A 27,855-nucleotide genomic window follows, 5' to 3' on the forward strand; every position below is an offset into this window, starting at 1 on the left:
CAGGTGTTGCAGTAGCAGGCAGGTTTTGACTACCCTCATCTTCCCCTCCATCTGGTTGCCAATGGTCTCCCAGTTATGCTTCGTGATATTAAGCGCATGTTGCTCTATGTCTCTGTTGAGTATGGCGAGCTTTTTCCGTAGCGATCTGTCCAATTCGAAGCGTTTGATTGCGTCCTCCAATTGTTTTTTTTTTCGCTTCCAGAGATTCAGTAGGCGCTTATCGACGACCTCTATCTCCTCTTTGTTTGGAATCTCTTCGGTCGCATCTTCTACGTCTTGTAGGAGCTCCTAGGCCCAGAACCTTATATCTGAAATCCCATTCGGCTCACTTCTGTTTTGTCGGAAAGCGTCCCAGTTCGGGATTCTGTGTTTTCGCTTCCTATGTCTAGAGAGCAAGGGAGCTATGCTGGCTCCAACGACACTCCTCGTTCGACCACTGTTGCTCTATGCAAGCCACGCATCCTCCTGGGAACTTCTACCTTGCTTTGATGCACATTTTAAGGACCATGTGAACGTCCTTTCATTTTTCATTATGGGGTTTTACGTGCCAAAACCACTTCATGTGAACGTCCTATGCATTAGAGAATTTAACTCGTTTTAAATATATATCCGCATCTTTCTGTAAAAGTTAGGTTTGCTTCTTTGCTGCGTATGAGTATGCACTTAGAGCAGAACTCTAGATTTTTTTTTCGTAAGTCCCTTTATACACCAATCAATGATTTATGTTAATGCCCGTTAACATCAGCCATCACACCAGGGTGCTATACTAGAGTTGTATGTACCGCCTACTTGCGCAGTATTTTTGTCCCATGAAGCTCAAAAGCAGCCCTCCCCGAATAAGAACGGAGGGCCAATGCACCCCGTTATTCTTAAACATTGGCTTGACGGTTTCGAGCCCATAATGAAAACCTTCTACTCTTAAAAAAAAGTTTGCGTGCCAACGTCATCTCAAAATTAGGGCTTATGAAACCTACTGCGCTGGCTGTACGTACCTCGGGGTTCACGTTCTGCTGTAGGCATTCGAGCGCCGGGATCACCTTATCCTCCGGCAGTCCTGCGAGCGAGTGTTCAAGCTGGTGCTCAACGAGGCAATGAACACTTATAATACGAGGTGCACTCAAGTTCTAAGATCTCCGACTTGTTCTCCTGGGAATATAAAGAGATAACTTCTATAGCCTGTCCTAAAATACGAGGTTCCTAGTTCAGCTTCGGTTAGTCAAATATAATGCCATATGATGACGTATAGAAATCCCGTCCTGTGTCTCGCGGCAGCAGTGTTCAAAACAGAGGCAGCACCTCCACTACAGTGTTCCAAGAACATGTAGTGTGTCAGGCCCTGTTGAGACGCGGTGATGAATCAGTAAACTCACAGTGCATAAGGCATCAATTCCGTTTTTCAGATTCCGAAACAAGGGTCTGTCATCTGAGTTGAATGCGGTGCTGCGAGAATGAATGTTCTGGTTTAATATAAATAACTAATAATTAATAATTAGGAGACAACGAAGAAGTTATACTTATGCACTGCATTCCTAAAGGGCAAAGGAGTGACGGCTAAAGACAATGATGATGTTCTCCGAACGAGGTTCCTTACAGCATTTAGAGAAAGAAAGTCACAGTTTTGTCCGAAAGGCGACGCATTGATAGCGGTAGCTATGTAAGTACGAGGCAACTACATTAAAATAAGGTTTGTTTTTATACCGGTCGTTTAAATGGCAGTAAACAATGACTTACTGATTAAATTGACAAGCACGATGTCACGCGCCGCACAGACAATCATGAACAGATCTCACTTGATGACCGCGAACACGCACTGTCACGGTGCTGGCGTGATGAAGAGTGCCGGCATCAGCAAGCGAACGCTTCGGGCTGCCTTTCGCTTCAACGCGTGTCCGGCACTTGAGATTACGCGACCTCAAACAGTGGGTGCGCGGGAAGACAGCGCACGTGAAGCGACCAGCCATCTCAGCTCTTCAAACATTTGCACCTGCCTTACATTACTTCCAAGATAGGGCGCATGGTTCGCGCACGCGTTCATCAGCCGCGCGGACAGCCATGCGCAGCCACCGCCGGGGTAGAGGAGGAGACGCGCGCTCACTACCTGCCCCCCACTCTAGCACGCGTTCTAATGCGTGACCTCGAACATTTGCTACGCGGGATGAACGCGCGCATCCAGCCACCACCCTTCTAGGCGTACCCTCGCACACTTTCCCTCGCACTCACACTAAGCAGCGAAAAGGCGCGATCTTATCGCACTTCAACTTTGTACGGAACGTCACTGCGACACCGATGGTGAAAGATGGCCTGGTGTATCCATAGAATTGCTATCGCAAGAAAATGGCCAGAAAATTCCGCCTCGTGCATACGCTTCCACCAAGGCAACGCTCCTCTTCAAGCGTTAGCTTAGCAACGCTCCATTACAAGCGCTAACCCGCAACTGTGTGCGCTTGTTAAAACATCAAGTAAAAAGCAACTAGTCCAGCGAAACGTTCTGTCACCCTGTTTTCTCTCTTTCCTTTGTCAGGTAATCAGGGCTCATGCGTTGGTTGTAGATACTGCAACTCGCAGAGCTCTTCCTTGGCACTTTGCCTTTCCGATCTCCCGTATTAGACCAAAGAGCCATTCCCTGCCTAATAAATAAATAAATAAATAAATAAATAAATAAATAAATAAATAAATAAATAAATAACAGCGTGTAAGAGTCGTGAGCAATGTCAAAAAGAACACGGATTTCGTTTTCTTGAACGTTAACTCGCGATGCGCGGATGCGAACCTGACATGTGAGTATGGAGCAAATAGCTTTCTCACTGAACACGTAGTCGCGTGTGCCATCTACCGCTTGAATAGAAATGCGCGTATCTCCTTTCGCATTGCCCACGGAGGGTAGACTGCCTTGTATTCGTAGCTGACCGTCATAGCGGTGAACAATGGGCGTAAACAAGTCCTATTAGCACACATGGGCTCGTATTTTTTGGCTCGCCGCACAGCACGCACCAACATATTGTACAAGCTGTCCCATGCTTTAGTCTGAGTTTTAAAATATGCAAATGCCACGTAGCGGGACAGAACAAAGGTAATGCTGTTTTCTGTCGCTTGCAAGTACTCAAACTATCTTTTTCATTCCGCATAACCAGATAATCAGTCTTAATTAATTAACAGACTTCTCAAATATTGTAATTAGATGAAAAGTGTCAATGAAAAAATTGTAGAGCGACATGAAAAACGCCCGATACAGCTTTTTGTTGCTCAATACGTGCTACATAAAAGTGTTTTTCCGAGCGTTAAAGAAGCCCGCAAATGCATGCAAAATTGCCGCGCGAGTGGCCGCTCGAGGCACTTTGCATGTATTCGCGGACTTGTTTATGTGTGTTTACTTTTATGTATCGAGCAACAGAAAGCTGTGTGGGGAGTTTTTCATGTTGCGCTACAATTTTGTCATCGACACTTTTCGTCTATTTATAATATTTGAGAAGATTATTAATTAAGACTAATCATTTATTTAAGCGGAATTCCAAAAATACTGTGAGTATCTCCAAACGACGGCAAACAACATTACCTTTCTTCTGTCCAGCTGCGTGGCATTTGCATATATTTAAACTCTGGCTAAAGTTAGCTGGGACACCCTAGAGAGGGAAAAAAAAGTGACCGAGGATTGCGATACTCACTAATGCGAAATTTGAGCGCAGCTGTATAGGTGTTCTTATTTCGCGATATATTTGCTGGCGCGGACAACCTGTCTCGTGCGGCACGTTGCAAGCGGAGAGAAGTGGGGCGCGACTGCCTCGATAATTAGGAGATCGCGAGAGCCAGCACGTCACTGACGCGTGGGCGCGATTCACAGCAGCGCCGCAAACAGACGTCAGCTAAAGCAGCGCTTTGTTTTCATATATGGTATCGGTGGCGTTATCGGTGAACAGACGAAGCGCGCTATTCTGGCGCCATCTCGTATCCACGTCGCCGCAAAGCCCGCCTGGCGCGGCACTACGCTTTTCTTCTCACGCTTTCGCCATACCCTCCTCCTCCGCTTTCCTCCTCGCGCTCTCTTCGCTATCGCCATCTTTCATCCGCGCTCTGCGGTTGAGGTGTCCTCTGCTGAGAGACAGTTACTGCGCTGCACTTTACCCCAATTTTTCCTTCCCAACCACAAGAATCTCCTTCCGCGCTCTGCATTCGCTCTTTCATCCTTCACTGTGCTTGTTCGGTCGGTTACGAGGACGCCGAGGGACGGCGCTGACGCCGACGCTCGCCGCCGGAAGGGATGCCTAGGAGTTGCGCTGTAATAGCTGTTTGTTTCTTCCATTAAATTCATTCGTCTGGCTCTCCCATTTGCTTTTTCTTTATCGAAAAAGAAAAAAAAAGTCCGACAAATAGCCAACAACAGAAGGCAGCCACAAGCACTGCGGGGGCAGAGGTTTTGCGCAGGCACCGTCACACCTACTTAGGCGCGTGGGCTGCGACCCAGATATCGGGAAGGGTTAGCTTCGGCGGGGACAGTAAGACACGTGAGCCTTTAGGTTAGGCGTCGGGGGCGACTTCTCCAGCGAAGAGCTTGGTTGCCTTTTTTTCTGCATGGATATGCAGCCTCTGCGCATGCGTTTTGAGCACACAAGCGCGGAGTGCTGGACGTGGCGAGGAGATGTTAAAAGGAAGGAAAAACAAAGGTAAGTGCTGCAAAGACTGAAGGCAAGTGACGTCTTCGATCTCGGATGCACATCTGGGGGACGTCTCTCCATCAGATGGGAGACCTGCCCTTAGAGCGCAACCGAGACCCGCATCGTAAGAATCACAACGCGTTCGATCGTAAACTTTAAAAATGGGAGCGTCGATGGGGCGGGCCAATGAATCATAGGAGAGGGCCTATATTCTCATTGCACAACGTTCCACTTACGGCACAAGAACTGTCCAGCGTTGGCCATGGTCGCCATCAGTAGCGCCGAAGCGATGAACAGTGCCGCCTTCATGATGTTCTTGCGTTGTACGAGAGCACAGAATAAACGTAACGCGTGCTTTGGTCGACGGCGGACTCTGCTGTGGGCATCGCTAGTGCACCGGTCCTTTCTTTATATGTATGCTGCTCCAAGAAAGAAGACGCGACGGAGGAAGGTCGCTGCTGCTTTCTCTTCCAGTTCGCAGCTTTATTATTTTTTCCCCTTTCTTTCCGAGGCTTTTTTTTTTTTTTTTGCCTCCGCTACTGCCTGGCGAGTGAGACATTGGAGGTGGAAGAGTGTCAAGCTCTCCTGGTCAAAAAGAGCGCAGCTTCTGAGGAGGCGTGTGGCGAGGGCGCGACGAAGTCTGATTATTGTGCAGCGGCAAACTGGCCGCGAACGCGCGCATGTACACACTTTATTAAGCAGGCGAGGAGAGCTGAAACAGGCCCATAAAAGCGCGGGTAGAACAACACACATGCGCGATCTTAGGAAGATGCCAGTGCGCCGCTGTTGCTGTACACGCTTGACCGCTTCCAATAAACTGCTAGAGGAAACTCTCTCACCAGTGGGCTTATGCGCCCGCACATACACACACATGCACGCCTTCGTGCGCTTACGCGGCGCGACCATCGTTCTGATTTATTTGCGAAACTGTCGCTTACCTAATATCTCGTTCACGAATGTGACGTCCGCTTATGTACGCAAGGCCGCATTAAATTCTCTATCGCTTGCCTTTCTCTCTTTCTTTCCCTTCTTTTTCTGCGCGACCAACCGGTGCCGACGGAGTGTGAGCGGAGCGAAGGGGAAACACTGAAGGGGTTGACATGACGAGCCCATTGTATCGTTTCCTTCTCTATCACGGCTACGCCTATTTTTGATTCCCGCCGGTCGAGCTGCCTGTTACGAACGCATCGCTCCCGCACAGCGGTTTCGTATTTTCGCGCATGAAGAAATCGCGGCTAGCGGCGAGCGTCACGCAGTCATGTGCTATGGGGGCGTGTTTCTCGCGAGCTACAATTTATTTCTTTTTCTTTTTATTCGTTTCTTTTACCGGGCCTATATAATTGTTCCAAACTGAGTAAGGAGTTACCTGCTTGGATCACATCGTGGCGAATCTCAGCGTATTATGTGCGGCGTTCCCAGAACACGAACGCGCTTCTGAAGGAAGCCGCAGCACGAAGAGCTAGGCGGGAAATCCGCATGTGCTCGTACACGCCATGCTTAGGCGGCGTGTCGCATTCGTTTCAAGGGCCACGTGACGGAAACGAACGTACACAAAGACGCCTTCAATTCGCGTTCTTGGGCGATCGCGATGGTGCTCCGTCGGATTCGCTCTGATAGAGCAAACTCTGCTAATGTGTAGAAACGATTCGCTGGCGTACACCCAGCTGCGAATGTTTACGGAACGCGTGACCACCGTGAGAGAAATGCAGAAAAGGAGAGAACGAAAGCTTCCCTCGTCATCTAAGCGCACCATCTAAGCAGTCAGCCGTGCTTCTCATGGCGTTCCTGGCCGAAGGTACAGGGCGCGCAGAGAAGGAAATGCGCGCAAGATTGGCGTCCGTCGAAAGTATACGGCTTAAAAGGCGGTATTTTAACGGTGCATAAATCAGGGATCCGGAGCCGTGGTTGCGAAGACAGAGGCGGGCTGCTCCCTCATTGCAAGCTCAAGCCCATTCCGCGCTGTAAAATAACATACACCCTTTTTACTTCAAAGGGTGTCACTTATTTTACAGTGTGAGTCCAAGCATTTTGCTCCGCAAAATTTAGCTCACGGGCATGACTGCAAACTGCGCGCGTTGGTTGCGTATCCAATTAAGGAACAGACAACGAGGACGAACAATAGAAAATGTAGCAATACAAGCGCCGGTAGTCTAGCAACTGTGGGTTTGCAACAGAACTTTTGGCGAAAACGAGAAAGAGAAAGAAAACAAATATGAGAAAACGGGCATTTCGTCGAACGCTTTGTTTGTTTTTCATTACCTTCTCATTTCTCTCTTTCCTACCTTCTCTTTCATTACCGTTCTTGAAATAAAACCTGCGTAGCAAGTCTCCGCTTGCGTCATTCGCTTCTCTTCGTCCTCGTGTTTTCGCGCTGGTTATTAATATTACTTTTTTTCGTTCATTCATTCTCTTTTTAGAAACGTACGCTTTGAACTGTAGTTTCCTTTTTCCATGCCGGAAACCCCGCAGGCACGCAAACAAGTAATTCGCTTGCACAAGCTCGTCCAATTTGGATGGCCGTGAAACGCGAAGCGCGTTTGCATACATAAACGCGAGGCGCTGTACTTCAAGAACGGGTTTTCGCGTTCAAGCTATCAACAGCTGCCGGTTCTGGGCGTTTATCCAAGGTAGAACGTCGCACTTTTTTGCGTTCGCAATCGGCCATATATGGAAGTGCCAGCCATCGCTGTATAAGGTCTGCTTGTTGCGTAGGCGAGAAGTGACAGTGCCGAGCCGCGAGGGATGTCAGCCGCTATTCAGCAATCCTCGCAGCATGTACGCGTGTATTTGATCTTTTTGTTCTTAGTAATTTCCCCCTGCTCTAAACCTATGAGTCATGCAAATCGGCAACACGAGCAACTTCCTCGTCGTTGATGTCGCTTATCTCCTATGCGTGATCGAAGTGGAGAAGGCAATGGCTTGGCGCCATGTTTATTCATCGCTAACGGGAATCGATTCATTCCGCGCGGGTAATTGGGCAGTCTATTTACTTGCTAAGGGGCGGGGGACACTCACAAAAAAAGTGATGCAACGTAACAAGCTCGCTAGCACACAATATATATATATATATATATATAAATCAGTCACAAAACACAAAGGACCAGAGGAGAGGTTCGCACCACAACGACTGGTGGAGTGGTGATCACACCACTTCTCGTTGTGGTGTGGACCTCTCCTCTTGTGTTTTGTGACTGTTTTTTTTCCTTCAACGCATACTATTCGCAATAGCCTATAGTAACTCAGACAATTTTTTGTCTTTTCCGTAACTTACTACTTGATTAAGTTTTATTACCCTAATTTTTAGTTATTGGCTGAGGACCCCAAGTATGATACGCAGATTTCTAGAGCACCTTCAGAAACCACCGATCGAGCTGTTTTTTTTTTTGCGATACGTCTTACGTAGTCCTTTTTCCGGTTTGCAAAGAAAGCCCGCGAAATATGATAAAAAAAGCCACGTGACGGAGCGATTGCGCGGTGGTATCGTGCTGCTCTCAAGCGTGCGTTCGGTGAACAAGGTCGGCTCCCGTCGGATGACGGCGAAAATGCATGCTGCTGGCCGAGCGCTGCCGATGAGATAAATAACGCCCTGCCGCATCCTCGTCGCCAGTCACCATGCCAGTCACGATGCAGCCGGCATCGTGACTGGCATTGTGACCGTATCGCCACGTATCTCGAAGCCCTAAGCTTCGAGATACGTGGCGATAGTAAACTTTGTTCGATTAACATGTATTGTTCTTACTGTTTCTATGGATTTAGTAACATGTTCTTAAACGTTTGCGGTATCTTGTCTTTAGTTGATCACGTGTGACCATATCTGTGCTAACTGCGGTGCTACATGGCAAGCCTTTTGCGCATAAATAGGTCGGTTTCGGTGCAAATAAATCCAGTTGTTAGCCAGCGCTTGTGCTGTGGTTTGTGTTTCTTTGTCTCCGTCCCAGTCGTGCTGCGCCTTTTGAATAGCCATAAACCAACTCGCCCAAATCGAAGTTTTAGTGCAATTATTGCGCGAAAGGAAACCGAGGAGAGTTCTTTTTTTTTCCTTTTGGTTAACATTCTTGAAGAAAGTTAGCCTGTTTGTCTTCGCGAAACGAAGAGATATGAGAATGAAAGGCAGGGTGGTTAGCCGGAGTGAGTTGCGGCTGGTTAAGGTCTAATAGAGGAAGGGTTAAATGGATCGGAAGAAATGAAGAGACGCGATAAATAAAAAGAGAAAGGAAAAGAAAATGCGCGCGCATACACGAGGAAGTGCGCAACAACTCTTACGACCTGTCACACAGTTTTCAAGTTCTCAAAGAGCGCAACAACGCAATGAAGTTGCAGCGTTCCGGCATCCCTCCCCCCCCGTCAAGGGGCGATTGTCCACTCGGTCTAGCGCGGCCAGGTAGAGCTTTGTTTGTTTTTTGCATGCTGTCACGAGGACAGTCATGAAGACGATGCCCGATTGTCCCTTCACTGCGGCAGACGTCACAATTTGGGCTGTCGACCATTTCAAAGCGCTACGAATGAGCATTAGTTGATTGCCATGCCGAGTCACAGGCGGCACAAAAGTATTCCTTTAGCTACAGGTATCCAAGGCGGAAAAAAATACCGTATAGATTATACATATTACACTGGCAACTTCAACGCACAGACTTTCGGCTATATCTGCGGGCTCAGCACATATAACCTGTGTGTGTTGCTTTGTTCGCAGGAAAGTGCCTTTTTTTTTTTACCTCCTAAGGGTGCGGCTTGCACACGGATAAAATTGTCTTTTAAGTTGTTTTTTTTCTTTCGCATTAGTGGATGTACCTTATACACTATCCTCTATAGAATATTATTTTCGTACGCAAATTAACAGGGTCTTTCGCAGCTGACAGACGGGAAGAGCTTGATGATCACCGTAATCAGTATAGTGGCATGGTTGCGATGCTACGGGTAGGGAACGCCACAGTCTTTTGCGGGCGGTTTTTCTCTGCTCTCTACGCAACCTTCTCAAGCTTATCGCCTTGTTACGCCGGAACACATTTTCTCCATGTGATCACTTGCTTCCTGAGAACAAAAACATACCGGAGCAAATATTCGGCAAAATCAGGCATGTGCCTGCCGCTGCAAAAATCTGGAGACGACTCAACACATCGTAAGGGAATGCCAAGATATTCACACAGCAAGAACCGTAGGGAACATATTTACCTTTAAGGAGCGCTGCGATTCGAAGCGGATGGAAGCATTAACGGGTCAGCAGTCGAGATAAAGAGACGTTCTAGTATTGGTGGAAAAAAAGCAGGGAAGAGATTGGTAGAACCGGAGTCGTTGCAGACATAGATAACTGTAAAATATGCAGATATATAGAGGTTTACACGAAGAAACGAGGATAATATCAAGGAGGAGACGGGCTATATGCTCGACTACAATATATGAAAGGAGATATGATTAGCTGAAGCAGGCTGGGTGACTATTCGTCGCCGCCCGCTTTGAAGGCGACGCCAATAGAAACCATCATGATTACCATCGTTATGGAAGTGGGGCGCTTCGCGAGAACGGCAACTGTTTCACAGACATACATAAATATAAAACAAACAAAAAATTGCTCACTATTTGTTTCTATACAGTGCTGCCATACGCCAGGAAGCGGTTTTAAACTTTTATTTACTGGTTATAAGTTATCGAAGCGATTCATATCACAATGTTTGTTAGACACCACTAATGTTGACCAAGTGTACCGTGAGTTAAAAGCAAATTTTTTTTCGGAGCGAAATTTATGCTCGGAAGAGCGTAGAGAGCCAGTCTGGAAAAGGACAGTATATGGGTTGAGGGGAAATCACCTCAAAAACCCGCCGTGGTTGCTCAGTGGCTATGGTGTTGGGCTGCTGAGCACGAGGTCGCGGGATAGAATCCCGGCCATGGCGGCCGCATTTCGATGGGGGCGAAATGCCAAAACACCCGTGTACTTAGATTTAGGTGCACGTTAAAGAACCCCGGGTGCTAGAAATTTCCGGAGTTCTCCACTACGGCGTGCCTCATAATCAGAAAGTGGTTTTGGTACGTAAAACCCAATAATTTAATTTTTAAAAAATCACTTTAAGGTCAAACTGGGGGCCACGTGACACTGATTCGCCACCGCATCCGCCCCGCGAGCAACCGGTAGCCAGATACTGATTTGAACCAAATAAAGGGGATTTTTGTTCACTCTGGGTTATGCATTTAATTTGTGTTTGTCGACGCGATTTGCTTCAGGCATCGCCGCTATTGACGTACGCGTAGAACTGTGCACGCTGCAGAGATTGATGTATACGCTGTCCACACCGTCGCTGTGGAGGTGCGGTCATCGATAGTGGACAACTATAGCTGCCCATGTATTGCGATGCATAGGGAGTATTCGATGTGTTAGCTTACGGCCAGCGCAGATTCTGCTGTTGGGATAGTGCCGCAACTCTTTCGCAGGTGGGCTGTCTCTTGCAACCGATTCGGTGAATTGTCCTGTGGCGTTGTTGCAAATGACGCGGGCAGCTGCCGCGCTTGCCCGAATATTAGGGCGAACTAGCGAAATGGGAACTATAGATGGAGGAAGCGCTATTTTACTGACTTATGAAGAGGAGGCTTTCCTCACTTCCTATTTAGTAACGCCCTCACTTTACCGGCGGAGTCTTGAGACGCAACAATAAGATCCATGATGCACATCGGAGTTGCGGGGATCGAGCTTCAGCATCAAAAAAAGAAAGAAAATGCGCTGATTGTAGCACTGATTGCCTCTGCGTATCTCTCACTTATGGAAAACTTCCTGGAAGCCCACTTCTCAAAGCATGTCGAAAAATTCTTGCTGTTCTTGCTGAACCTTTTGCATAGCCTGAATCTTGTCGATGGTTGTCGAAACCCTTGAAATTGATCTACAGCTTTGTGATCAGGAAAATTTCGCGGGATGCAAATCCGGTCAGATGGGATGCATTGATTCATATATCAGTGACTCGGCCCCTGATCAAAAAAAGAAACTTACCATTCCCAAGTGTTTTATGAGGGAGTGTGCTATGGGTGAGCGCGCATCACCGCTTCACCAGGTTTTCTTTTTTCGCCTGTTCCCGCAGGCTGCGGGAACATGCGATAGCGCTAGGCCTCTTGTTCACGCATGCTTTCCGGCACTGCTCGGTCGTATAGGCTTTCACGTCGTCAAACCCGCAGTCCCTATGCGGTCCGTGCCGTCAGATGGGGACTGGGTCGAGATTATGTACACTTTCTCTGAACTCGGTTGCGATAGTAAACAAAAGAATTCTGGTATACTGACAAGGTCAAAACTCAAACTAAGTGGCGTTTATCACCAGGAAGCACCACGCCTTAGTGCACGGGGGGCTCCGGAATAATTTGGACCACTTGGGATTCTTTAACGTGCACTTAAATCTAGGTTCCGTCCGCATCGACATGCGGCCGCCATGGCAAACAATCGAATCCGCGACCCCGTGCTCAGAGGTAGAACGCCGTACTCACTGAGCCACCGTGGCGGTTCCTCTGCATGGGGCTGTCCGCGCTCACTACAAATTCGTTGATTAGCTGTGGATGAACGCAGCACGATGCGACTGAGCAGAATAATTAACGAAGCTCACTTGTTATGCCAGCTCGGTGCTGAAACTCATGCTTCGTTTTGTCGTGGTGCTGGAGAACTAGACCCGGAAATCTTTATCGTACTATGGCGGTATTATTTGATTTCCCGCCCAACAGTTAGCCGAAGTTGGTAAACGTGTATGTACACTACAACGTACACAAGTTCATGCTGCTAATAGCGTCTTCATGCCTTCGAGAGAGACGGAGAGCGAGAGAGAGAAAGGCAAATGAAAGACATGGAGGTTGTTGGAATCGCACCGCTGGCACGAGTTGTTGGGAACTCGGCGCTGACGCCCGTTGTTGCACCTGGGTCGCAAGCCCCAAGGGTAGCGTTGGCCTGGCGGCCTGGGGTACAACTGGAAGCATCCGAAGGTCCCGGCAAAGCATGAGTCGACTGGTAACAACAAAACAACTTGTTTATTCTAACATCGCAAAGAGTTGGCGGTCAGGTTGACCGAAGTAGAGAGGCGGGAGAGCACGTTACTCAACAGAAGAAATCGGAGCCTCTCTTGGCGTCCGGGGGCAGCTGCTTTTATACTCTCGCAGTTGAGGGCAAGAAGGAACCCCTCTATAGACGAGCACGTGACTGTGCCGCTCGGGCACAATGGGAAGAGAAGGTGGCGCATACGTCGTGCCGGCGCCGCTCGGGCACAATGGGAAGAGAAGGTGGCGCATACGTCGTGCCGGCGCCGGTCAGACCCCTCGCTTCACAGTTGGGGGAGCTCCTCTCCCCGGCTGCCGCGCTTCGACAAGCGTGGGCACCAACATGCACATACACACACACACGCACACGAAGACACGTGGCATTGGAACATGCCTGGACGCGCTTGGCAGGGAGGCGTAGCGGCGGCGCCGAACGGGCCAAAATGTCTGCCGCTTTGAACGAAGCCCCGGCGTCCGTTGCATCCGCGCCGGCTAAACCGCGCGTCGTAGGCGAAACGTAACAGACCGCCCCGCCGGGGGAAGGAGATCCCGATGGTCAGGGGACTGCATCCGCTGTCCGGAGGGATGTCGCTCGATGATGCTCATAACCGAAGTCGGGCGTCCCTCGACGTTTCTTGAGCGCAGCGCACAGAGAAGGCCTCGTTCTCTCGTTCAGGTTCGCACAGGACACTGCAAAGTGACTTCGGGAGAGTTCACATTTTTGTTCTCGTTCCCGGCAAGCGTTAGAACTACGCTGAAACTCAACCGCTCAGTCAGCAAGCACGGCACAACCCTCACTAAGCCCTGCCAGGCTCTTTCCCCTTCTATACCACTGCCTAGTTCCTTACAGTAGTGTAGCAGCACTCAGAACGCGTCCACAAATTGGAAAATTGCACTAGAAAGCACATCATCACTTTGAAACACTAAACAAAAGCAATATGTTAAAAATCCTGCCTCAGGAAGAAAAACATCAGTAACAAACAATTTTGAGGCTGATTCCTACGTTAGGGGCTTCGACTTAAGCCATCGGCGTTACCGTTGAGACTCCCCTTTTTGTAACGCACCTCAAAGGAATATTGTTGCAAAGCGAGGCTCCAGCGCAGGAGGCGGCCATTTTTGGGAGAGATGGTCTGCAGCCATTGGAGAGGGCAGTGATCCGTCTCAATGATAAACCTCGAGCCGGCTAGATAGCATGACAATTTCTGAACGGCCCACACGAGACACGCACACTCTTTCTCGGTGGCGCTGTACGCCTGCTCACGACTGGTCAGCTTACGACTAGCATACAGGACGGGGTGTTCTACTTCTCCATTTTCCCGTTGGCACAGTACAACGCCCATGCCTCGCTCACTAGCATCGCACTGAACAACGAACCCTTTTGTATAGTCTGGTGATCGTAGCACAGGCTGGCTTGTTAGGGCACTCTTTAGGGCGCTAAAAGCTCTTTCCTTTGTCTCGTCCCATACGACTGTTTGGGGCTCTGTTTTTCTTAGAGCATCCGTCAGGGGAGCCGCGATATCAGAGTACCTGGGGATGTACCTCTGATAGTAGCCGGCGACACCTAAGAACGACCGAATATCGGTCTTCGTGCGCGGTTGCGGGAAGTCTCGCACAGCGGCCACCTTTATTTCAGAGGGGTGGCGACGACCCCGACCAATCACGTGACCGAGGTAGACAACCTCGGCCTGTGCTAACTGGCACTTAGGAGCCTTGACTGTCAAGCCCGCATCGCGCAGGCGGGTTAGCACTGCCCGCAAGTGGGCCATATGCTCAGACCAGGATGCGGAGAATATCGCTACGTCGTCTAAATACGGTAAAGCGAATTCTTGCTGTCCCCGCAACACTTTATCCATGAGGCTTGAAAAACAGTATGGCGCGTTCTTCAAACCAAAACTCAACACTTTAGGACGGAATGTTCCCATTGGTGAAATGAACGCCGCATACCTACTAGCCTCTTCTGTAAGTGGAACCTGCCAATAACCCCTGACAAGATCTAGGGTGGAAATAAACTGAGCGCTACTAACTTTCTCAAGGCGCTCCTCGATGTTAGGGATCGGATAAATTTGATCCTTAGTGATGGAATTAAGCCTGCGGTAGTCGACGCAAGGACGAGGTTCCTTGCCCGGTACCTCAACTAAAATCAAAGGGGAGGTATAATCACTCTCACCTGCCTCAATAACACCGAGCTGTAGCATTTTCTTTACCTCAGCCTCCATAATATCGTGCTGGCGGGGTGACACCCGATACGCCTTGGATCGTACTGGCTCTGGGGAGGTAAGTTCTATATCATGAGTAAGGACAGAAGTCCTACCAGGCCTCTCAGAGAACAGACCTTGAAACTCTTGTAAGAGCTGGTGTAGTTCGGTTTTCTGCTCAGGCGACAGCGGTGCTTTACTGATAAGGTCACTAATGACTTGACCGGCGTCTTCCCTGTTCGTCACTGAGCCTAGTCCCGGAAGCTCGACCGGAAGCTCTTCAGGAACGTTTACCATCATGCACACCACTGCTTCCCTTTGTCTATAAGGTTTGAGCAGATTACAGTGGTAAACTTGCTGTGCTTTCCGCTTTCCTGGCAGACTCACCACGTAGTTAACGTCCGACAGTTTCTGAACAATTCGTGCTGGGCCCTCCCACTGCACGTCTAGTTTGTTGTTTAGCGATGTGCGCAATATCATGACCTCATCGCCCACCTCAAAACGACGGGCCCTGGCTGTCCGATCATAATAAACCTTGGCCCTCTGCTGGGCCTTTGCCATTGCTTCACCTGACAACTCCTGTGCCCTTCTTAAGCGTTCGAGGAGCTTAAGCACGTACTCCACCACGACTGGGTCGTCGCCCCTGCCTTCCCACGATTCTCGAAGCATGCGAAGCGGAGATCGCAGCGAGCGACCGTACACCAGCTCAGCTGGCGAAAACCCCGTAGCCGCATGCGGCGCGGTCCTTAATGCAAACATCACCCCAGGCAGACACAGCTCCCAGTCAGTTTGATGTTCAAAACATAATGCTCTCAACACGCGCTTCATGACGGAGTGGAGCTTCTCAACGGAATTCGACTGTGGGTGGTACACTGAGCTGTGTAACAGCTTTACCCCACACCTTTCGAGAAAAGTTGTCGTGAAAGCGCTAGTAAACACTGTGCCCTGATCTGATTGGATTTCCGCAGGAAAACCAACTCGCGCAAATATGGACAGTAGTGCATTGACTATCTCAACTGAGCTGAGTTCTTTAAGCGGCACTGCTTCAGGGAACTTTGTCGCTGGGCAGATCACAGTCAAAATGTGTCTGTACCCCGTGGCTGTTACCGGCAGAGGTCCCACTGTATCAATAACGAGCCGTCTAAAAGGCTCCGTAATGATAGGTACCAATTTCAACGGCGCCCTCGATTTGTCCCCTGGTTTGCCCACCCGCTGACAGGTGTCACATGCCCTCACGAAATGGTCTGCGTCCCGAAAACACCCTGGCCAATAGTACTCTTGCAAGAGACGGTCCTTAGTTTTCTTAACTCCTAGGTGTCCGGACCACGAACCCCCATGCGACAAGCGCAACAGATCCTGACGATAGCATTGAGGCACGATCAGCTGATCGAACTCCACTCCTCGGCGGTCTAGATACTTCCGGTACAGGACTCCACCTCTTTCCACAAAACGCGCATTTTTCCTGGCGATACCTTCCTTGACAATGCAGCGTATGTTTTCTAGGCTGCCATCCTTTTTTTGCTCGGCTATCAAAGCCGACCGGCTGACTTTTAGCAACCTATCAAGTCCGTCTGACGTAGGCGCGATGAGCAAATCTGCAGATAGCTCTTCTAACTTTCCCGCATCGGCAATTTCCTCTCCGGTATCTGGTGCCTTTAACGTTACAGACTCAAGTTTATTCAGTTCGGGCGTGCTCTGAATATCAGCTTGCTGCGCCTCTGACCCTTTCTCATTGTTCGATAACGTCGGCCCCGCAACTACCGCCTTTGCAGCGAGCTCCCGAACCTTCGATCTGGTTAAGGCCTGAACGCTAGCCTCACCAAACAAAAGCCCCTTCTCGCGCAGGAGGTGATCGGACCTGTTCGAAAATAGGTACGGGTACTGGGGGGGCAGCATAGATGACACTGCCGCCTCCGTCTCAAGCGCTCCGAAAGGTCCTTCAATAAGCACTTTTGCTACCGGCAGACACACGCTATGAGCTTCCACGGCTTGCTTGATCCATGCGCACTCGCCCGTGAACATATGGGGTTCTACGTAAGAGGGGTGAACTACATCCATTGTAGCTGCGGAATCGCGAAGCACTCGGCACTCTTTCCCGTTCACGAGGAGGTCTCGCATGTAAGGCTCGAGAAGCTTCATGTTCTCGTCAGTGCTGCATAATGACAAAAACACGACTTTTGTTTTTGTTTCTGGACACTGCGCCGAAAAGTGACCCGGCTTCTGGCACGTATAACAAACGCGCGCTTGTCTCGTCTCGAACCGCTTTCTGCGTTCGGCTTCGGCTGCCGCCGTCTCCTTAGGTTCGGTCGCACTGCTTTCACTCGCATCCGCACTACGTGTGTTCCCCTTTGCTCTCATGGGTATGAACTTCGGCCTCTCAAACTTCGAGCCAAATTCACCCTTTTGACCGTCCTTAGCTCCGCGAGCCCGACGCGTCACAAACTCCTCGGCTAGCTCAGCGGCTTTAGCCACCGTACAAACGTCTGGCCTATCCAAGACCCAGTACCGCACGTTCTCAGGTAACCGACTATAAAACTGTTCCAGCCCGAAGCACTGCAGAACTTTATCGTGGTCACCAAACGCTTTCTCTTCTTTGAGCCACTCCTGCATGTTTGACATAAGCCTGTACGCAAACTCTTTGTATGACTCACTTCTGCCTTTCTCATTTTCCCGAAACTTCCGACGAAACGCCTCCGCTGACAGCCTGTACTTCTTTAGCAGACTCGATTTCACTTTGTCGAAATCCTCTGCCTCCTCTCTATTCAAGCGAGCGACTACGTCGGCCGCCTCGCCGGGTAACAAAGTGAGCAAGCGCTGTGGCCACGTTTCCCGAGAGAACCTCTGCTTCTCGCACGTTCGCTCAAAGTTAACCAGGAACAAACCAATGTCCTCTCCAAGCTTAAACGGCCGCATCAGGTCAGTCATTTTGAGCAATACTCGTTCTCCTGCACCGTGTGCCTGACTTCCATTACGAGCGCGTTCCATCTCTATCTCGAGACGCTTCATTTCCAAAGCGTGTTGACGCTCTTCTTTTTCTTTCTCTTCTTTACGTTCACGCTCTTCTTTCTCTTTCTGTTCTTTAAGTTCGCGCTCCTGTCTTTTTGCAGTCTCCCTCTCCTCAATGGTCTCAAGGCATTCCGACAGCTCGTCATCCTCAGCTTCTAACTCAAGAATAGCCCTTAGCAGTTCTGGTTTTCTGAGTTTGTCCGAGACATCCAGACCCAACTCTCTTGCAAGCTCCAACAATTTCGGTTTGCGCAACGACTTCAAATCCATGGCTGCTCTGAATGCTGCTTTCTCTACTGCCTACTATTGTCTTGCCGCAAACTAACCCGGCAGCAACGACAACCACAATTACCAGCTCTGTTTCTGACACTAACAAAAGCCTGGCAAAGCTCAGAAGAAGAAAGTCCCGCACTCACCAAACCTCGCAGCCAAGAATTCAGCGCAGTCGTTCCGCTGCAGGCAACCAGTCATCACACAGGGCTCGTTGCACTGCTCCCGGATCGTTGTTGAACTGCTCAGCATACAGTCAACTGCATATCTTCGCTGCTGGCCTCCGTTGTCGCGATCTCACCGCTGGCAGACAGTTGTTTGAATCGCACCGCCGGCACGAGTTGTTGGGAACTTGGCGCTGACGCCCGTTGTTGCACCTGGGTCGCAAGCCCCAAGGGTAGCGTTGGCCTGGCGGCCTGGGGTACAACTGGAAGCATCCGAAGGTCCCGGCAAAGCATGAGTCGACTGGTAACAACAAAACAACTTGTTTATTCTAACATCGCAAAGAGTTGGCGGTCAGGTTGACCGAAGTAGAGAGACGGGAGAGCACGTTACTCAAGAGAAGAAATCGGAGCCTCTCTTGGCGTCCGGGGGCAGCTGCTTTTATACTCTCGCAGTTGAGGGCAAGAAGGAACCCCTCTATAGACGAGCACGTGACTGTGCCGCTCGGGCACAATGGGAAGAGAAGGTGGCGCATACGTCGTGCCGGCGCCGGTCAGACCCCTCGCTTCACAGTTGGGGGAGCTCCTCTCCCCGGCTGCCGCGCTTCGACAAGCGTGGGCACCAACATGCACATACACACACACACGCACACGAAGACACGTGGCATTGGAACATGCCTGGACGCGCTTGGCAGGGAGGCGTAGCGGCGGCGCCGAACGGGCCAAAATGTCTGCCGCTTTGAACGAAGCCCCGGCGTCCGTTGCATCCGCGCCGGCTAAACCGCGCGTCGTAGGCGAAACGTAACAAGGTCAACAGAGATTAGCTCCGGTTGGCTACCCTGTACCGGGAGAGGGCAAAAGAGATGCGATAGGTGAGAGATATAGAAAGGATAAAGAAAAAAGAACGCAAAAAAACCTTCACACTTGGCGTAAGCGGCTGTCCACGCCATTGCGGTGCCTGCAAACATTTCTGCTTCAACCTTCCGTTTTCGGCCCCGAGATCTAAGGGAAGAGTCACTGCAAGAAAGAAAAAGAGTGACAGAAAAGAGGACACAGCGTGCTGATCACACCGTAACTGCCTAGGCTGACACCTGAACATCGGTCAGCATATGTGGGCACGGAGGAGAAAGGACGGAAATATGACAGTGATATGAAGGAAGAGAACGCTCGGAGCTGCTGCAGCTCTGCAGGCATACACTGCTCTGCGAACGCTAAACACGATCAGTGTACGAGCGTGTTCCTGTAGGAACGCAGAAAGCCACAAATACCGCTGCGCCCGTTACCTCGCGCATTCCTTATGCACACCGTTAATACTTACCGATCAATGAAGTCAGCCAGACTCCAATGTGCCTTATCTCGTACGCGGGCGGATCCACGTGGCTAAAGTTCAACAACGTGGCTGTTTTGGCGCGTTGGTAAGACATGACAAAAACTTCGCGCTCAAGCGTTCATGTGCCTCAGTCTTATTTCACCGTCCTCGTATGGTTGTGCGCTTGAAGTTTTTGTCGTGGCTAGAGTGACAGAGGAGGCATTCGACGTTGTCGATGGAAAGGCCAAGTGTGTGCTATGCATCAAATTGCTCTTGACAGACGGTCGCAAACAAGTTGCAGCGTAGCAACAATTGCAAGTACCTTCGTTCGTGCGCACGTACTGGCGGCAAAAGTACGATATCGCGAGGCCATTGCAAGCCATTGCAAGCTCAGTGCGTGCACGATGAGCATGGCGGCCACCCGCGTGTCCACACAATGACACATGTACTTATGACAGCTCTGCAGACGCAGCAATCATTCCAGATAAATCTGTCATGCATATTCCCTCGGCTACAGCTGTGGAACGTGTAGATGGCCCACCACACTTCTCTCGAATTTACGAACCAGCTATAGGTCCGGCATTACCAAACTTCTACGTATGTACGAAAATTTCCTGATTGGCTGGCGTTCTGGTCTCTGTCACTCAAAATAACCATCAACACTTAGTAAAGAGAACTTCTGTTGATGCGGGCCCAGAAGGTTGGCGGGATGTAACGTTCCGGATCAACACAAGGGCTGAAAGATGCCGCCATATAGTGGAGCGCTCCAAATTATTTTTGACCATGCACCTGGGGTTCTTTAACGCGTAGCTAATCCTCGGTACATTCAAACTTTTGCATTTCGCCAACATCGGAATGCAGTCGCAGCGGCCGGTGACAGAACTCGTGACCTCGTGCTCGGTATCAGAACACTGAACGCCCATAACAACAATTCTACCGCTGCGAATGGACCAGGAGGCTTCGCATGCATCGGGCAACGTGTCCGAGTTGTGCCCCTCAACCTTTCCATTTGCTGCGAGTCGATTCATGAACATATTATTTCTGAAATCAGACAAATCCATCACCAGGCAGTCGAAAAATCTCACGATGTACTCTTCCAGTAACTGCTAAGTCATGGCGGCATCGTGAGAGAGAGAAATAAAAAAACGCTCTATTGAAATGAGGACGAATACGTGGTTTCATCCGCGAGGCTTCACGTGCGGGAAGATGTAGATGGTTTGGAAAGATAGTTTGATGTAGTCGTGAATTCCATCATCGCTGACGGAGGCTCGACCAACATTGCCTTTGTGTCTGCGCGTGCATCCACCGCGAAGCGCTGAAACTTTGTCTCATTTCCTTTTGCTTGGTGCAGCTCAAACGAATCCCTTGGGATAGTGTTGCATGCGGCCTCAATGCTGACAGGCAAGCAAGCCAGATGTGGTGATGGAGGCCGAGTCACGTACCGAATGTATGCTTTCAGTCCTCTAGCATCAATGTATGCTTTGACAGAATGGTCACAGTCGCGATTGAAGACGCACTTCTTGGGAGGTCGGACACGTTCTGATGTCTTGGGTTTGCACACTCTTACACCTACCGATATTCGCTGTACAAGGGTGTCCCAGCTCGTTTAAGCTGTACCGCAGGATCTCAAAAATATCGCGTAATGACTAAACTAAAGCGCCCTAGGACTGCCCATCGGGACACACGAGATGGTCCGCACTAGTGATCTATTTGTCAAGTAAATGTATGGAGGAGGGCCCTAAGACAAATCTCGCTCGATGACGATGCCAAGAATTCGTCGCTTGGGTGCTGTTTGGCCATTCATCTTTAAAGCGCAAGGTGTCATCGCTTTGCGAGCAAAAGCAACCATTCAACGCTTTTCGAGTGAAAGCCACTACTGACCTTGTCATCGTAAGTAATGGTGTGACGACGTACCTCCGTCGCAAATTTCTGATGCCGTAGGTGAACTTGTAAGCGCGTCACGCATTAATGCCATGTGCAAATATTGCCAGCATATATTCAACATGATTCATCATTATGTTTCAGCATTTATTCAGGCCATTTTAAGCGCCTTGAAAGCTGTCAGAATCGGCGATGACATGTGCACAATATCTTTATTTTGTCTAAAGACGGGCCAACGACTTCTCGTTGGTTTTCCGTAAGGCGGAGTGGTCACCCCTAACACTCTTCAACCTTGCGTTTGCTGGTCTCATGAATTACACATTACACCTGACATTATTACATTACTCATGAATTGCACATTACATTACACGTTATTCCGGTTCATCTTGGGTACTAGGCGCGAAAACACACACTACACAAGGAAGGAGACGGGACAGAGCGCCACTTACAACTGCTTTTATTCGGAGGCACACCACACACTTATATACCATTCTTAGACGCAAGGACCACGATCACATCAAGATTGATATGGAAGCGAACTGGATAAATATTTTTTTCAGCCATATATAAAGATATTGACGGGTCGCTGACGCACATGCTTCCTTTCTTTCCGATAAAGAAAGCTTCTATTACTTCCCGAGCTTTTTGATATTTACTTTTTGCCAGAATTCGCGCCCCTGCATAACATAGCTCACAAGAGCGTGACGAGCAGGAGTTAATGTGCTTGGGAATGTTTGGCCCTTCTTTATCTTGCTCTACATTTCTTTCATGATCCCTAATTTGGTCGTTAACGCAGCGCCCAGTTTGCCCTATGTAGGAGCGGCCCGGCCACATGAGAGGGAGATTTCATACACGACACCTTCGGTGCACTTCATAAACGGTCGCGCATGCTTGGTGCTGCATCCATTTTTATCGTCTCGTATTCTTTCGATACGAGAACAAAGGCTTCCTAGCTTTTGGGGGGCTGAAAACACAAGCGGTACCCCATGCCTGCTAGCAACCTTCTTTAAATTGTGGGCCATCTTGTGTACATAGGGCACCACCACAGGCCTCACCACCTCATCTCGACAGGGATCTTCCCCAGCTCTCACAGCCGCACTCTTCATTTTTTGTAGCAGGCTTTCAGCGACTGCCATCACAATCGAGTCAGGGAATCCAGCTGAAGACAGCCTGGTCAATTGGGTCTGGAAGCTAGGCTGCATCTTGTGAGGGCACGATTTTCCGAGGGCGGATCTCAGGCAAAGTGAAGCAATGCCCCGTTTTATTAATTTCGAATGGGCGGAGTCGTATGGCAGAAGCCCTTTCTTTGCACGAGGTGCATATGCCCAAGAAACGCGATCCGCACAAAACTCGATATTTATATCTAGAAACTGTAGGTGGTTCCCTTCAGGCACTTCAATGGTGAATTGCAAGCCATTTCCATGTTGTCGGAATATGGATAAAATATCATGCACATTCTCTTCGAAGTTCAAACTTCCGTCCTTACTAAAAAATATCAAAAAATCATCCACGTATCTAAAAACTTTAAAAACGTGCCTAGCCGGTAAAACCTGATGTAAAACTTGATCCATTTGTGAGAGAAAAATATTACACAATACTGGCGCCACACAGGATCCTATACAAATGCCAGCTTTCTGCAGAAAAAAACTGCTGGTCAAATGTTATAAAAGTCGATTGCAAGTAAAACTGTAAAAGGGTTAAAAAATCGTCAATGGAAATTCCCGCATTGTTCTGAAAGGAAATGGGTTCGTTTTTTTCTCCATACACTCTCGGACGGCAGTAAACAGGACCTTGTGAGGGATAGAGTAGAATAAATCCACCACATCGACGGAAAAGGCGCGCCCAACATCACATTGCGATTTTAGGAAGTCACAAACTTCGTCAGATTTCTTTGTACGAAATGGGTCGTCTACTTCAAGTGTATTCAAATGTTTCAAGAAGAACTGGCTTAGTTCCTTCTGCCACGGCCCTTTTTCCGTGACTATTGTTCTAAACTGCATACCTTGCTTATGCGTTTTTACTGAAAAGAAGGCTTTCAAGGCATTAATTTTCCTTTTTCCTATCTGTTTGCCAAGACGGTCTAAACCAAACTGCTCACATAGTGCAACAGCTCTGCTCTTAACTCTCGTTGCTTTAACTTTGACAGGCGCAAAATTCTTTTCTAGTGTCTGCGCAGCTCTTTCCGAAAATTTACCTTCAGATAACACGACAAACCCTCCCTCCTTATCGGCTTGTAAGGGCCTTAGGTGGTTGTTTCTGAAGTAGGTCACAATGGCTCCAGTTGAAGTTTCCTTTTGACGTGAACGCCCCTGGTCTCAGGACTTGAGAAGGCAGTTAACGCCTTCCAGAAGGCACGTCTCTTGTTCCTGCGATTCGGCCTTGCTGGCGATTCGTCGATTGATGGCAAGCAGCTCATGCGGTGGCACTTGCGGCTGAATTCCATACTTGGGTCCTTTCTCCAGAACAGATGACATTTCATCGGGTAGGCGAATGTCCCCCTCAACCACCAACCCAACCCCACTCATTTGATTCTTATGTTTATTTCTTTCCTGTAGCAATTTGTCTAGCATGCACACCCAGAGCTGTTCAGTCATTCTTAAAGCTGACTTCATAACGGACCGAAAATTCTTCTCAGCTAGCCAGGTAGGGTATTGTTTTTGACAGGCGATGCGTAGAAGATCATTTAGCAGGCGAATATGACGCCAGAGTTCAGACCTGAGGATCCTACTTATGCGCTTCACATGACCCCAGGAGGATAGAACTGGCCGGAAAAGAACACTTACTTCAGCTGGTACCAATCCTTTCTTGATACAAAAGGCGATGTTCCTTGCGCGACAGGTATATGCGACAGCAGATGAAATCCACTGATCCATGAAACACGGAGATGTCACACATATAGAAAGGCCCACTGTACGAGAAATATAGCTTAAAAGGACGTCTTGTTGGGCGAGTTGGTCACAATTCATCTTGGGTACTAGGCGCGAAAACACACACGACACAAGGAAGGAGACGGGACAGAGCGCCACTTACAACTGCTTTTATTCGGAGGCACACCACACACTTATATACCTTATATATATACCTTATGTATACCACTTATATATGGCTGAAAAGAAATATTTAACCAGTTCGCTTCCATATTGGCACATTATTGGACGGACAGACTCCCCGAACTGTTCAGTGTGTGGTACTGTAGAGACTATAGAACATGTGCTCGTGGTGTGCCCTGAGTATGCGCGCGAAAGACTGACAATGGCAGATACATTGAGACATTTACAAAATGGACCACTGTCGGAGGACCTCTTGCTAGGCGCATGGCCACAGAGTTGGCAGACGACAGAGACAATGCGTGCATTTTCACGTTTCCTAGGTGACACGGGCCTGGACTCACGCCTGTGATACCAGTTGTGTAATGTGTCCTTCACTTCGTTCCTCCCATTATCATCCCCATTGTGACCCTTTTTCTTCCCCTCTTCCCCTTCCCTTACGTAGAGTAGCAGGCCAGATGCTCCAATATCCGGCCGACCTCTCTACATTTTCCAATCATTAAAATACTCCTCCTCCTCCTTGATGTGATTGCGGTCCTTGCGTCTAAGACGGGTATATAAGTGTGTGGTGTGCCTCCGAATAAAAACAGTTGTAAGTGGCGCTCTGTCCCGTCTCCTTCCTCAATTGTGTCGTGTGTGTTTTAGCGCCTAGTACCCAAGATGAATTGTGACCAACTCGCCCAACAAGACGTCCTTTTAAGCTATTCCGGTTCATTAAATAATCGTATATGTCACTAACAATGCGAACCGCGCCCTTGTCTAGATGCGCAGAAACTTCTCTCAGGCTCCATCCCATCTGAAGGTACTTTTGTATCAAACGCTAATACGGCCTAAGCTAGAACATGCATCATCCATATGGGACCCTGTTCAGAACCGCTCAGCTCGCTTCATCCTTTCGCATTATTCTCGCACAGCTAGTGTTTCTTTAATGAAATCAGAACTTGGTATGTCTAATCTTGTAGTTCTTAGAAAAATTGCACGCCTTAGTCTTTTCCACAGCATTTTCTTTCATAACCAGACACTAAAACAGGATTTTTTTTCTTCAATTCCATCATATATATCATCACGTGTTGATCATCCACATAAAGTCGCCATCCCTAGCAGGAAAACTAATGCGCTTTTTAATTATTTCTTACCTAAGACTAGTGCAGAGTGGAACCACTTTTCGCCTCTTATTGTCTGCATTGAAGACACGCCATCCTTCAAGACAACCATCACCAAGCATATGATTGAACAGGCATCTGCATTATGATTTTTGCTTTTTGCTTGTACTTTTTTGTTTGTTTGTTTTGTTTTCCACCCACCCCCTCCGTAACGCCCCCCTTGGCACTGAGAGTATTGTAATAAATAAATAAATGAATAAATGAATAAATAAATAAATAAATAGTTACGTGAACGTATCTGATAAGTTGGTTATTGCTGTTTCCAATAGTACCCCGCAAGGCGATAGGATGCACTACAGTGGCGTGCTGTCGAGAAAGTCTAATTGTCACAAGCTCGGCGGATGTGAAGGTGAAATAATACACAGCCGTTTTAGCCAAGATCTAACGTGCGGCCTTCATGAGAGCTGTTCAGTGCAATGACCACTGCCCAGTGATTCTTGCGGCAGGGAGAGCTGCGTACTAAGTCCTAATGCCATGTGTGGCGCGACATGGTAAAGGCACAACAAATCGGTGCCCAAGTAGTTCATGAAACCCGAACGGCAGCAATTAAGTGAAGGGAGCTTCCGAACGCAGCGCTTATCCTTCGAACTCACGTTCTTTGAAATCAGTGGCGATGTTAAATAATCCACAACCCCGCTACTCAGTGCGAAAACCGACTTGCGTTACGAAGCAGCAAGTATTTTGCCGTTGAACTTTGTAGGCGAAAAGTGTGGATAGGAAGGGAGAAAGATGGGAGTACTAAACAAATAGAACATCCTTCACTCTGGGTTCCGAGAAACAAACGGTACTCTGTCCCACTTCTAGAGTGGGTAACGCTACACCAACGCATCGTGCAGCACGGTTCTGGAATTCAAGACAGGTTTTCATTTCGCCATTATACTCGCCTGCGGACCGATCGAGACGGGTTGCGCATCACTACGACATTTTTTAAAATTATGGTTACATTCATTTCCGTTCAAGACGCAACACGAGCAGAGAACTTTTCCACCGCAGCTTGCGCGGGTTATCATTATTCGCGCTTGCGGCGAGCCAAGTCATTGCTATGGAGACCCAATTTTCCTTCTTCGCGTGCGCCCTACGCGGATGCGCCGAGAGAAGGGAGAGGAGCCAGCGAGCCCGCCGCGATGCATGCGAATGGATAAGAGCAGCGGAGGACACAACAGAAGGCGCAGGCGATTAGCAAACGCGTGCGTCTTCCGTCGTCCCTCCACGTAACACTGTGACGCATGCGTCGCCAAACGGCTCCCTGTAGGAAGTTCTCACAGCAAGATGTGGGAGACAACTCTCTCGAGTGGCCGAGGCAAGCGCCCCTGTATAGTGTGCTGGTGTTTCGGTCGCACAAGGTGTGCGTGGTTCGGTGGTGCACGCAGAGCGCTGCGAGGTCTCTTTTAATTCGGTAGTCATGATCGTTTAACGGAGTAAAGGAAAATGAAAAGTCTGGCAGGCTGGCTGTCCGCAGCCTTCCTGTTGTTGCGCGCATATGATGTTATGCCGGAAGAAAAGTAATGTGTTATGCAGGGCAGCGTAGACGGCTTGGTCAATGTTATTGGTCGCAGGATGGTGTTCTTGGTGCGGTCTTGTTCACTTTTTCTTCTGCGATCCCGGCTGTGCCGGCACATTATCTTTTTACCTGGCACTGTTTCACAAAGGAAATGCAGCGATGGCCTTTTTATGGTCTCGCACGCTGCGTGTATAGCCTCCATTCAGTCTATTCTTTTTAAAGAAATAAGCTTCCGTTTCTGCTTTGTCCGTCGCTTTCTTGCTGAGTAGTGGGCCGATCCCGGATACATTGTAATGGGGTAGATCCTGAAGATGGTGTTGTAAAAACTTGGCCGATCCCAAGAGAGAGAGATAGAGATAAAAGGAAGGCAGGGATGTTAACCAGTCAAGAGTTCGGGTGGCTACCCTGCTCTGAGGGAAGAGAGAGGGGAATAGAAAGAAAGGAGAGAGCAAGACGACGTAATAGGTGAACTGGGCCGATCTCGCAGATGATGCATTCAAAACTGGGTCTATTCCGGAGACTGTAACAAAGATGGCTATATATATATATATATATATATATATATATATATATATATATATATATATATATATATATATATATATATATATATATATATATATATATGAATAAATAAAGAAGGCGCGTATGTTAAACAGTCGAGAGTCGGGTTGGCTACCC

The sequence above is a fragment of the Dermacentor variabilis genome, chromosome 1 (genome assembly GCF_050947875.1).
Source record: "Dermacentor variabilis isolate Ectoservices chromosome 1, ASM5094787v1, whole genome shotgun sequence".
In the NCBI taxonomy this organism is placed as follows: Eukaryota; Metazoa; Arthropoda; class Arachnida; order Ixodida; family Ixodidae; genus Dermacentor; species Dermacentor variabilis.